The sequence below is a fragment of the Boleophthalmus pectinirostris genome, unplaced genomic scaffold (genome assembly GCF_026225935.1).
Source record: "Boleophthalmus pectinirostris isolate CB_2022bp ecotype Guang Dong unplaced genomic scaffold, ASM2622593v1 HiC_scaffold_14, whole genome shotgun sequence".
Classification (NCBI taxonomy): Eukaryota; Metazoa; Chordata; class Actinopteri; order Gobiiformes; family Gobiidae; genus Boleophthalmus; species Boleophthalmus pectinirostris.
This window is the reverse complement of record NW_026571047.1, coordinates 13,514,367-13,526,789: the sequence shown is the minus strand read 5'-3', so window position 1 is coordinate 13,526,789 and position 12,423 is coordinate 13,514,367. Positions and strand designations below refer to the sequence as shown.

Sequence of the window (12,423 nt, the reverse complement as noted above, 5' to 3'; positions counted from 1 at the left end):
AAAAGACTCAAAGGTGGGAGAAAATATTTTTACTGAAGTTGTATTGTAATAATAATAATAATAATATAATAATAATATATAATAATATAATATGTATTTCTTTATTTTAGTTTGCCATCATACAGTTTTCACATTCGTTTCGTATCAGTTATTATTTCAACACTTTTCCAACTGAGTCGTGGCAGTCACAAATAAATAATATACAACAACTGAGAGGAGGCACTTACACAGCTACAGCAATACAGAGAGTTGTGTAAGTAACTGTGGCTGATGCCAGTTTCTGCTGCATTATAAATTATAATGATTGTACAAATATGAAATCTAATACAATTTTTTCAGAGATGAAGTCTTCACATCATCAAGTGGTAATCGACCAAATGCAAATAATGTACTGATTGTCATTACTGATGGAGAGTCCAGTGACGGACTTTACTTACCAGGAGCTAGTGCGGCAGCAAACAGAAAAAATATTATTCGATTTGCCATTGGGGTAAGATATGAAGCTTGACTTCAAATCAAATGCATTTAGTTTTACTCATCATCTCACTTTGTCAAAACTTGTAGGTTGGGAATTCATTTAATAATCCTTCAGCAAAGGATGAGCTTATAACTATTGCATCATCTAAAGACCATGTCTTTCAAGTTGAAGGATTTGATGCTCTTGAAAAAATAAGACAGACTCTGCAGGAAAAAATCTTCTCTATTGAAGGTAACTACATATTCATTGCTTTTCATGGTCAAAACTTTGTTCATTTGATTTTTAGTGTTAGATTTGAACTATAAATACATTTTATTTAGGAACTCAAACAGGTGGGGAGACTTTGAAAATGGAAATGTCCCAGTTGGGCTTTGCTGCAGCCTTTTTTAGTGGGGTAACAGTCCACTTTTAGTGAGTATACAAAACTTTACATATATTTAAATATGAGTGTTTTATCTTGCTTAGGGATTTCAAATGACAGCTGTTGGTGCTAATGAGTGGAAAGGAGGATTACAGAAGTACACCCAGTCTGGTGCCATGACGAGTTTCTATGAGCCTAAAAAACATTGACAACGACAGTTACCTTGGCAAGTCTTTCTAAAATGTTGAAAGAGCAAATGTGTTTCATTTCTGCTATGTTTTGACACATTGTGTTGCAGGTTATTCTATAGCTATTGCAAATACTGTGGCTGGGACATTTACAGCTGTTGGTGCACCACGGTATCAACACAGAGGCATTGTAATGTATATTGATAGTACTAACTCTAACACTAAGCAGATTGATCCAGTGGATTGGCAGGTGTGTAGTCACTGTTGAGACTGAATAAAGGCCAATGATCACCTGCTAACCTGCTGCTGACGCTGTGATTGATACAGCTTCAGCAGAGTGGTGAATATTTTGGGGCAGAGCTTTGTACAATGGATGTCAATGGTGACATCTTCACTGACCTGCTGCTGATATCTTCACCAATGTACAGAGAGAAAGACAGGGAAGGAAGAGTCTATGTTTGCGACGTAACTAATTCGGTAAAAGATTATCTTTTTTTTATGCAGAGTATGTATATATATATATAATTTATTTATTTTTATTAGATTGTGGATTGTCACTTTAATTCTCCGTTAATCCTGAGGGGGGTGCCAGAAAAAGGAAGGTTTGGGTCATCTCTTGCTGTACTGCCAGATCTGAACTCGGATAAATTGGCTGATTTAGCTGTGGGAGCCCCTTTGGAGAATGGTGGTCAAGGCACTATTTATATTTACCATGGCTCTGGGTTTAGGAGGATTAATCCCACCTATTCACAGGTAAGCGAAATCCAAGATTTCTTTGATTAAACAGCCTTTAGTACCATTATATATCATCTCTTTTAAAATGTGGTGCTTTCCATCCAGTCTTTCAATCTATTATTATTATTATGGGTTTGCACATTTCCTCCCACTTGTCCCCACATGTGATCACTGGAATGTAGTGAATATACTACTAGGGCAATCTGAGTGTTCATTTGTAAAAGTTTCTGTATAACTGTGATTTATTTTTAAACACCATATAGGCCGGGAGCCAGGTCCACCCCTCAGGATGTTTTTTGCTACCTTTTTTTCACTATTATTTCCTGTTATATTATATCTTGGGCCATAACGAGTTGATAGGGACCAACCCCAACTCGGCCCCGTTTGGTCTCAGGGCCCAAAAAACACACTTTTTAAGAAAAGCTATTTGCGAAATTATGTAACTGTAAATATTAAGGTACTGAAACCGCATACATGGTCAAATAACCCTAAAATTTGGCATGGTGTATCCTGACACAAGGGGGAAACTAGCAGAAAAATATTTTGGGGCTTGCTGCCTTTCTACTGTCAAATATCACCCTCAAAATATCCTAAAAGACTAAAAAATGTCTGTCCGCCTGACAAATTGTCATCAAAAGTGATCATTTTTAAGCATTTTATTGCATATATCAGTGCCTCAAATGTACATAAAAAACCTCCCATGTTCATAAGCTTCAATTTAAGCCCAAGATGACCTTTGTATCTAGAGGGAAACAGCTGCTATGACCAAAGTTCTTCACTGTACCTCAAATCGGCAGGAGGCAGAACTTTCAGGCTTTACCATTACTTATGGGAATAAGCAGGATTTTTTTAATAGAAACAATATTTGAAAAGAGTTGACTTATGTACTGCTGTACTATATGAAGTGAATTACATTAAAAGTGAATAATGTTAATTACATTAATAGTGACTAATATTAAAACTCAAGGTCAGAGTGCAAGATAAAACTATGGTAACCAGGTTACACATACAAACTCACACACAACCAACCAACATCCTGACCCTTCATGTAACATCCCATCAGAAGTTATTTTCCAAAGACAATTGTGAGAGATGCTGATCATTTTTTCTGGTTATAAGAAGAGATTGAGTCTATTGGGAGATTGGTGTCCTTTTATAGGCGTCCATGACTTCTAGACTGAACATTAACTATTGTCAGATTGTGAGATAACAACCAACCAAAGTAGATGTGGGAGACAAAGTATGGTGTGTGTACGTGTGTGTGTGTGTGTGTGTGTGTGTGTGTGTGTGTGTGTGCGTGTGTGTGCGTGTGTGTGTGTGCACATGTCTGTGCGTGTGTGTGTGCGTGTGTGCGAGTGTGTCTGTGCGTGTGTGTGTCTGTGCTTGTGTGTGCGTGCACTGATTTCATCAATAAGATCAGTTAAGTTTCTGTTTGAGGCTAAACTTCAATGAAATTGGAAACATTGGGTCTCAGTTCTTGTGTATTTACACATTGAATACTGCACATTATTTCATTGTTGTAATGAATACACTGATTTTCAGATGGGTGTAATGCAACAATATACTATTGAAAGCAGACAACATGCCAAAGAAACAACAAAATGATGAACTGGACAGCTGGTCAGAGTTCTTCAAAGCAGAAACCTCCACCTCAGCCATCTCTGCAAAACTACAGCCTGCATAGTTACAAGGGGACAGTAAATGATAGGTTCATACTTTTGTCTTCTAAGACTGATCCACTGAGTGCATTTACTGCGATCCATGATATAAAAAAGAAACTTCACACACAAACATTTGATTGTGCTGGTTAGCAAGATGTTGTTGAATCAGTTACTGATGTCTTTGGATTATGACTACCATAAAAGCTGCCAACACATGCTTTAAGCAAGTGTCAAGACAATTTCTCAATGAGACAGAAATGTGAGCTTGTGGATTCTTTAGTTTTGTTCAGGAGTTATTGCATATTCTGCAGTAGTAGTGCAGTGAAGTAAGTGTCCAGCAAGAGATACAGCTTCCAATCAAGTGTATACAAAAATTTAGAGAAAAAAGCTCTGGAACTCAGTGATGAAGACCTGCTGTGCACAATCAGAGGAGTTGATCTTTTTGCCAATGAGGCAAGTTTCATGAATGTTGTCACAAACAGTACATGGTAACACAAGCACAGTCTGACCATTTTTTGTCTGAGGTTATGACTAGTGATGTCAGCAACAGCCGCTTCTCTGAATTCTGTTAAGGTTTCATTACACAAAGCTGTGAGATGAGCAAGTTTAACAACCTAACCCTTTTCCATAACTTCAGTTTCTCTCTGGTCATGCACCCAACTAAAAGCTTTACTGATCAGTGCCTTCTTTGTAGCTGTTTCAGACTCTGCAGCTGAAGTGTCAGACTCACGTTTCTGTCTCATGGAGACATTCTCTGCTTGACACATATTATTATTATTATTATTATTATTATTATTATTATTATTATTATTATTATTATTATTATTATTAGGTGGTTTTAAAGAGGTCTTGTTCACAAGTGAGGGGAGGATGGAGCGTGAGATTGACAGGCGGATCGGTGCAGCTTCGGCAGTGATGCGGTCGCTGTATCGGACCGTTGTGATGAAGAGGGAGCTGAGCTGAAAGGCGAAGCTCTCGATTTACCGGTCAGTCTTCGTTCCTACTCTCACCTATGGTCATGAGCTCTGGGTAGTGACCGAAAGGACGAGATCGCGGATACAAGCGCTTGAAATGAGTTTCCTCCGCAGGGTGGCTGGGCGCTCCCTTAGAGATAGGGTGAGGAGCTCAGTCACACGGGAGGAGCTCGGAGTAGAGCCGCTTCTCCTCCACGTCGAGAGGAGCCAGTTGAGGTGCCTCGGGCATCTGTTCCGGATGCCTCCTGGGCGCCTCCCTTGGGAGGTGTTCCGGGCATGTCCCCCCGGGAGGAGGCCCTGGGGAAGACCCAGGACACGCTGGAGGGACTATGTCTCTCGGCTGGCCTGGGAACGCCTCGGGATTCCCCCGGAGGAGCTGGAGGACATGTCTGGGGTGAGGGAAGTCTGGGAGTCCCTGCTTAGGCTGCTGCCCCCGCGACCCGGCCCCGGATAAGCGGAAGAAAATGGATGGATGGATGGGTTTTTAAAGAGATGGTTTTTAAGGCTTTTTAAAAAAAACAAAAAAAAACATGGGGAGTGTGGATGAGTCTCTGATGTGTTTGGGGAGGGAGTTCCAGAGGGTGGGGGCAGCAGTGGAGAAGACCCTGTCCCCCCAGGTCCTGCTGGGGGGGACACAGGAGGTTGGCGTCAGCTGATCAGAGGACATGGGTTGGGGTGTGGTGGTGGAGGAGCTCAGAGAAGCAGGTGGAGGCCAGATTATGGAGGGACTTGGTGGTACACAGTGGTGAGGAGTTTGAATTGGATGCTCTGAGGGATGGGGAGCCAGTGGAGATCTCTGAGGACAGGGGTGATGTGTTCATGGGAGGAGAGGTGCAGGTGCGGAGGCGGGCAGCAGAGTTCTGGATGTACTGGAGTCTGTTGAGGAGTTTGGAGGGTGAACTGTAGAGCAGCTATTGCAGCAGTCAAGGCGATGCAGTTTGTGAGGGTGGAATGTGTGGCTGGGGTTATGGATTTGGTGAACAGGCAGAGTCCATGTCATCTGCAAAGCAATGGAACTGGAGGCTGTGGGGAAGGATTATATGACCCAGGGGGGAGGATGAAGAGAAAGGGTCTCCAACCTTTTTTCACTGGAGAGCCTTTACAAAACAAAAATGCCAAAGAGTTACTTATTTTAACAGTTGCAAGAAATGTAGTAAATATAAGAGCCACAGCCTTAGATTAGGGACAGTTAGATAGATAACATATAAACCATTATTCATTTATTAGTGCACAAAACTGGCCATTAATATCGTAGATTTACAATGATAATTAATCAAATTGTACTTATTCAGCACAATATATATAATTCAACAATACCTTGGTGAGCTATTTGAAATGGGGTGGAGAACTACTGGTAGCTCCTGAGCTACAGGTTGGAGACCCCTGATGTAGAGTACGAAGAGGAGTGGGCCGAGAACTGAACCAACCAATTGCTTAAAGCATTGTTAGCATGTGTTGGCAGCTTTTATGGTAGTCATAATCCAAAGACATCAGTAACTGATTCAACAACATCTTGCTAACCAGCACAATCAAATGTTTGTGTGTGAAGTTTCTTTTTTATATCATGGATCGCAGTAAATGCACTCAGTGGATCAGTCTTAGAAGACAAAAGTATGAACCTATCATTTACTGTCCCCTTGTAACTATGCAGGCTGTAGTTTTGCAGAGATGGCTGAGGTGGGAGGTTTCTGCTTTGAAGAACTCTGAACAGCTGTCCAGTCTTCATCATTTTGTTGTTTCTTTGGCATGTTGTCTGCTTTCAATAGTATATTGTTGCATTACACCCATCTGAAAATCAGTGTATTCATTACAACAATGAAATAATGTGCAGTATTCAATGTGTAAATACACAAGAACTGAGACCCAATGTTTCCAATTTCATTGAAGTTTAGCCTCAAACAGAAACTTGACTGATCTTATTGATGAAATCAGTGCACGCACACACAAGCACAGACACACACGCACAGACATGTGCACGCACACATACGCACAGACACACTCGCACACACACACACGCACACGCACACATGTGCACACACACACACACACACGCACACACACACGCACAGACATGTGCACACACACACACACACACACACGTACACACACCATACTTTGTCTCCCACATCTACTTTGGTTGGCTGTTATCTCACAATCTGACAATAGTTAATGTTCAGTCTAGAAGTCATGGACGCCTATAAAAGGACACCAATCTCCCAATAGACTCAATCTCTTCTTATAACCAGAAAAAATGATCAGCGTCTCTCACAATTGTCTTTGGAAAATAACTTCTGATGGGATGTTACATGAAGGGTCAGGATGTTGGTTGGTTGTGTGTGAGTTTGTATGTGTAACCTGGTTACCATAGTTTTATCTTGCACTCTGACCTTGAGTTTTAATATTAGTCACTATTAATGTAATTAATATTATTTACTTTTAATGTAATTCACTTCATATAGTACAGCAGTACATAAGTCAACTCTTTTCAAATATTGTTTCTATTAAAAAAATCCTGCTTATTCCCATAAGTAATGGTAAAGCCTGAAAGTTCTGCTTTCTGCCGATTTGAGGAACAGTGAAGAACTTTGGTCATAGCAGCTGTTTCCCTCTAGATACAAAGGTCATCTTGGGCTTAAATTGAAGCTTATGAACATGGGAAGTTTTTTATGTACATTTGAGGCAGTGATATATGCAATAAAATGCTTGAAAATGATCACTTTTGATGACAATTTGTCAGGCGGACAGACATTTTTTAGTCTTTTAGGAAATGTTGAGGGTGATATTTGACAGTAGAAAGGCAGCAAGCCCCAAAATATTTTTCTGCTAGTTTCCCCCATGTGTCAGGATACACCATGCCAAATTTTAGGGTTATTTGACCATGTATGCGGTTTCAGTACCTTAATATTTACAGTTACATAATTTCGCAAATAGCTTTTCTTAAAAAGTGTGTTTTTTGGGCCCTGAGACCAAACGGGGCCGAGTTGGGGTTGGTCCCTATCAACTCGTTATGGCCCAAGATATAATATATAACAGGAAATAATAGTGAAAAAAAGGTAGCAAAAAACATCCTGAGGGGTGGACCTGGCTCCCGGCCTAATATATGTATGTGTGTATGCATATATATATATATATATATATATATATATATATATATATATATATATATATATATATATATATATATATATATATATATATACAATTATTTTTTCCCCATGATCTTCATGATGTTCATTTGTCAGAGTTAACCCTGATTCTATTCATCTTCTTCGTTTGTTTTATTTGAAGTTTTATTATTTATAAAACTCTATTGTCAACAAGAAACAAATTGAAGAACAGTGAAACCGTTTGAACAATATTTATAAAATATTGTCGCACAACAAGCTTGTTCACCATATTTATTAGTTTTCTTTCTTTCTAGAGAATTACTGCCTCTGAAGTAAAGTCCAGTTTGACTTTCTTCGGCATGTCCATCAGTCCAACATCATTGGACCAAAGTGGTGATGGTCTGCCAGACTTGATGGTGGGTTCCAAAGGGACTGTTCTCCTTCTCAGGTAAGTGCAACCACTTCCTGTGTAATATACTGTTCAAATAAGAGTGAATGGTGAAGATACAAGATTGAAGACTGGCAAGGACAGATTTGTGGCTTGTCGCTATGGTAATGTATGATGGGGTGTGGGCGTCATTAAACCATGACCATGTCACAAACGTGAGTACCAAATTGTGTATATCTACGACAAATAAAATGTTATTGTTCCACACAAATTGTCTAGGGGGCGCTGTTGCACCCATTTTTGTATTTTCTTATAGCAATCTGCTCAGGCTCGGGGTGTGCACCCATGATTAAAATTTGAGTGAAATTGGGTAAAGTCTGTGTGATTTGGTGATTTGCCCATTAGAATAACATGGCAAGTTTATGTCATTGCTATGGCGATGCCCGCATGGGTGTCAATGACTTTCTGGATCAAGATGGCAAAATGGAATTTTGTGCAAAATTTCAGACATTTTTGAAAAACCTTTTTTTTTGCCCCATTTTAAATTTGATTTCAATCCGTAGGGGTCAAGTATGGCCAAATTAGGACAGTTTGTAAGTGGGTCAGTCCATATGAAATCAGCCACCCTCCCTATGAGCCATCTCAGATTTGGCTGAAAAAAATTCAAAAAGTTTCAAATGGTCCAATGGTAAATTAGAAATGAGGAGAATATCTTAAGATCATTTATGTACTGAAGTGTCAGTTTCTGAAACACAAAATGAGATTGTGCCAGATATCTCTCTGTACCAGCCAGGTCAATACAGTGCATGTATTTATGACAACAGGTGGTTCATTGGGAATATTTCAGAGCATTCAGATAAACACTGTGATGTCTATGTGAGATTCATGAATGGAGACGACAGAACCCTCATCTAGCCTCCTGAACATCAGCAGAACCATGCTGGGCCCCATTTCAGCACATAATCTGTTGTATTAAGGTACCAGAAATTCAGAGAAGAGCACAAAATTATCACCTTGACACTGCAGATTATGACAGGATCCAAACATTACTTCTGAAGTTCATTAGTGGTTAGGAACATTTAATGTGCAAAATACCAATACAGATGATCTACATGTAGGTTGCAAAGGGACCAAAATGGGCAGATTTATCCAGTATGTTGGTATTTTCTGCTGAGGTTGTTTTTCACACTGAATTCTTAAAATGTAATTTCTAGCAGTTGAACAAATAACAGACCAGATTAGTATATTTTGGTAACTTTTGTGATACTTTGTATCAAATTTTTCCTTGTTAATGTTACTGCCTTCTTGTAATATTTTTGTGCAAAAATTATATACATATGATGAAAGTCATGGTTATAGAATCAGAGACTTCATGATTTAACAGGCAATGAGTATTCCAATTGTAATTTGCCTTTGATCAGTTTCTATATTATCTCAACTTTTATTGCTTTACTTATACACCATGAAAAGCGGTTTCTTTGAGAGATAACAAAATATCTTTCTCAAATAAAAAATAGAATAAATAATGCAAACAAACATAAACATCATAATTGTGTACGAAGTTAATAGTTGAATTTTCTCAAAGGATTAATGACAGTATTCGAAGCAATGTACCACAAATAATATCCAGTTGTCTTCCCTTATGACAAGCAAATACAGTCCCTGACAAAAGTCTTGTCGCTTATCCATTTTGTAGAAACAAAAGCTTATAACCTGAATTTAAATTAATCGATTGGTTTTATAAATGTCTCATATGAAAGCTAAAACCCTCCCAAATTAATACTATATATATATATATATATATATATATATATATATATATATATATATATATACTAATAAATTTGCTTCACTGAAGAAAGATTGATCATTTAATGAACACAGAAAGGTCAGATTTTGGCAAGACAAAAGTTTTGTTGCCTACAGAAAATTGAACAAATAATTCACTTCAAATACAAAAATATGTTGCATAACGTCAGTGAATTAAGTAGTGGTGCTGTGAGATCCATATTTAATATCTTGTATGACTTCCATGAGCTTGAAGGACTACATCCATGCGGTTCGACAATGATTCATACAATTTGTTGATGAAGTCATCAGGAGTAGCAAAGAAAAACAGTCTTCCATGCCTCCCAGAGTTCATCAAGATTCTTTGGTTTTGTCTTCCATGCTTCCTCTTTCATTCTACCCCCAGACATGCTCAATGATGTTCATGTCTGGTGACTGGGCTGGCCAGTCCTGGAGCACCTTCATCTTCTTCGCCTTGAGAAACTTTGATGTAGAGATAGAAGTATGTGATGGAGCACCATCCTGCTGCAAAATTTGACCCCCTTTTTTTTTTTTTCATTTGTATTTTATTGTCTTTTCACAATGTGGATTTACATGATAATTTAGCAAACCAAGTAATTTACAAATTGTCCATATTGTCAATTCTGAATGTCCAATGTCCACAGTTAAGCACTTCCACATTTCTCATTTCTATTTGCACAAACTGTAATGTAACTTTCATAAGAACAGGTAATTAATAAAAAAAAAAAAAAAATAAATAAAATAAAATAAAACAAAATAAAACACTGTAGCTTTAAAACCGGAGTGTAAATTCAGTCTTTGTTATCCAGACAATCATACCGGTTCTACACAAAGTCAGATCTATGTTGTTTAATATAGTGTAACCATCCTTTCCAAGTTTTTTAAAAATTTATGACCTTCCAATCTAAGTGAGGCGGTGAGTTTTTCCATATTATAAATACTTAATATTATATCAAACCACTCTTCTATTTTAGGCCTCTGATCACTTCGCCATCTCCTGGTAATCGCTTTTTTACTAGCCAATAAACAAAATTCTTAACATTTTATAATCTTCCCCTCTCTTTAAATTCAGAATATCAATCGTACCAAGATACATAATTTCAAAAGTCATTGGAATATTGATTTTGAAGACCTCATCAATCACTTTTTTTATATCTAGCCAATATTGCTGTATTACGGGGCATCCCCAGAAGATGTGGAAGTGATCCGCTATATCCGTGCCACAGAACCTCCAACATTTGGTATCCCCCCCTTTTCTCTGTGCCGGCGTTGCAAATACCTTACAGTGTTCTTCCAGCCATACTCCCTCCAAAAAAGGAATTAGTGGTTTTCCATTGGTAATTGTTAATTTCTACCCATCCTTCATTTGACATCTTAATTTTTGCCTCCCTTTCCCATCTTTCTTTTAAATATTCCGTACTGTCTGTTTTTAATTCCTCCAGTGCTTTATACAATTTGGCAACGGCTTTCCGAACTATCTGTGATTTGTATGCTTCCATAATGATTTTTATGATGCCCGATGTATCCAGGGCAACTTTCTTACTTTCTTGCTCTATGTAATGCCTTATCTGCAGGTACCTGTGAAAATCTTGGTTTTTCAGAATTGAAACACTCCTTGGTTTCCTGGAAACTCAACACCCCTTGCTTTTTAATTAACTCCCAGTACATCTTTGGTCCGTTTTTCCATGTTTTAAATGTGCCATCAATTTTATTTGGTGCAAAATCAATATCGTAAGCGATCCACCTCAAAAATCTACATTGACTTAATAAGTTATACTTCTTCATAATGTTTGTCCAAATTTTGATAGCTACACCCAACCATGGATTTACATTTACTTTACAATCTGATCTTAATTTTGGATCAACTAATATAGCTTGTATTGGCATCCCCTCTATCGCTCTTTCTTCAATGCCTTTCCATTTCGCGAAGTATTCAGGATCACATAAATTTAATATAACCCTCATTTGAGCTGCCTGGAAGTAACTCTTTAGACAGGGAAGGGCCAGGCCACCTCCATCTTTTGGTAATTGCAGGGTTCTATATCTTATTCTTGGCCTGGCCCCGTGCCATATAAATCGAGATATTATTTTATCCCATTCTTTTAATTCCTTCCCAGTCAGCTCAACCGGCAGGTTTTGAAAAAGGTATAGCAGTCGGGGCAAGACATTCATCTTAATCACTTCCACCCTTGATGTCAATCCCAAATAGGGTATCAAGTTCCATTTACTCAAATCCATTATTATCCTTGTAGTTAATCGATCATAGTTTTCGATTTTTAATTTAGATAACTCTTTCGGTAAATTAATCCCTAAGTACTTCATAGATTTCGAATCCCAATTGGCATCATAACTGTTTCTTATACTCTGGTTTGGCACATAGTTGAAAGCTATAATTTGGGTTTTTTGAACATTGACTTTATACCCCGACAGCATACCGAATTCTTTAAAAACCTTCATTAACCTAGGCAAAGAAGAGTTCGGGTTATCCAGGTATATCAAAGACGTCGTCTGCAAATAATGCTATTTTCTGTTCTACCCCGTTCATTGTAATACCTTTAATGTCATTGTTTTGCATTGTTTTGCTTTATCCACTGACTTAATGGTTCTAAAAATAGGACAAATAACAGTGGGCTTATGGAGCAGCCTTGATGACATCCCCGTTCTAATTTAATGAATTTAGATAAACTGCCATTAACCTTGATCCTCGCAATGGGATTTGTGT

The 12,423-nt window shown here is 38.2% G+C and overlaps 1 pseudogene; it reads left to right on the top strand.

Moving 5' to 3' along the window:
* The window catches only part of LOC129407912 (integrin alpha-D-like), a 25,856-nt pseudogene that overhangs the window by 637 nt on the left and 12,796 nt on the right, over positions 1 to 12,423 (top strand).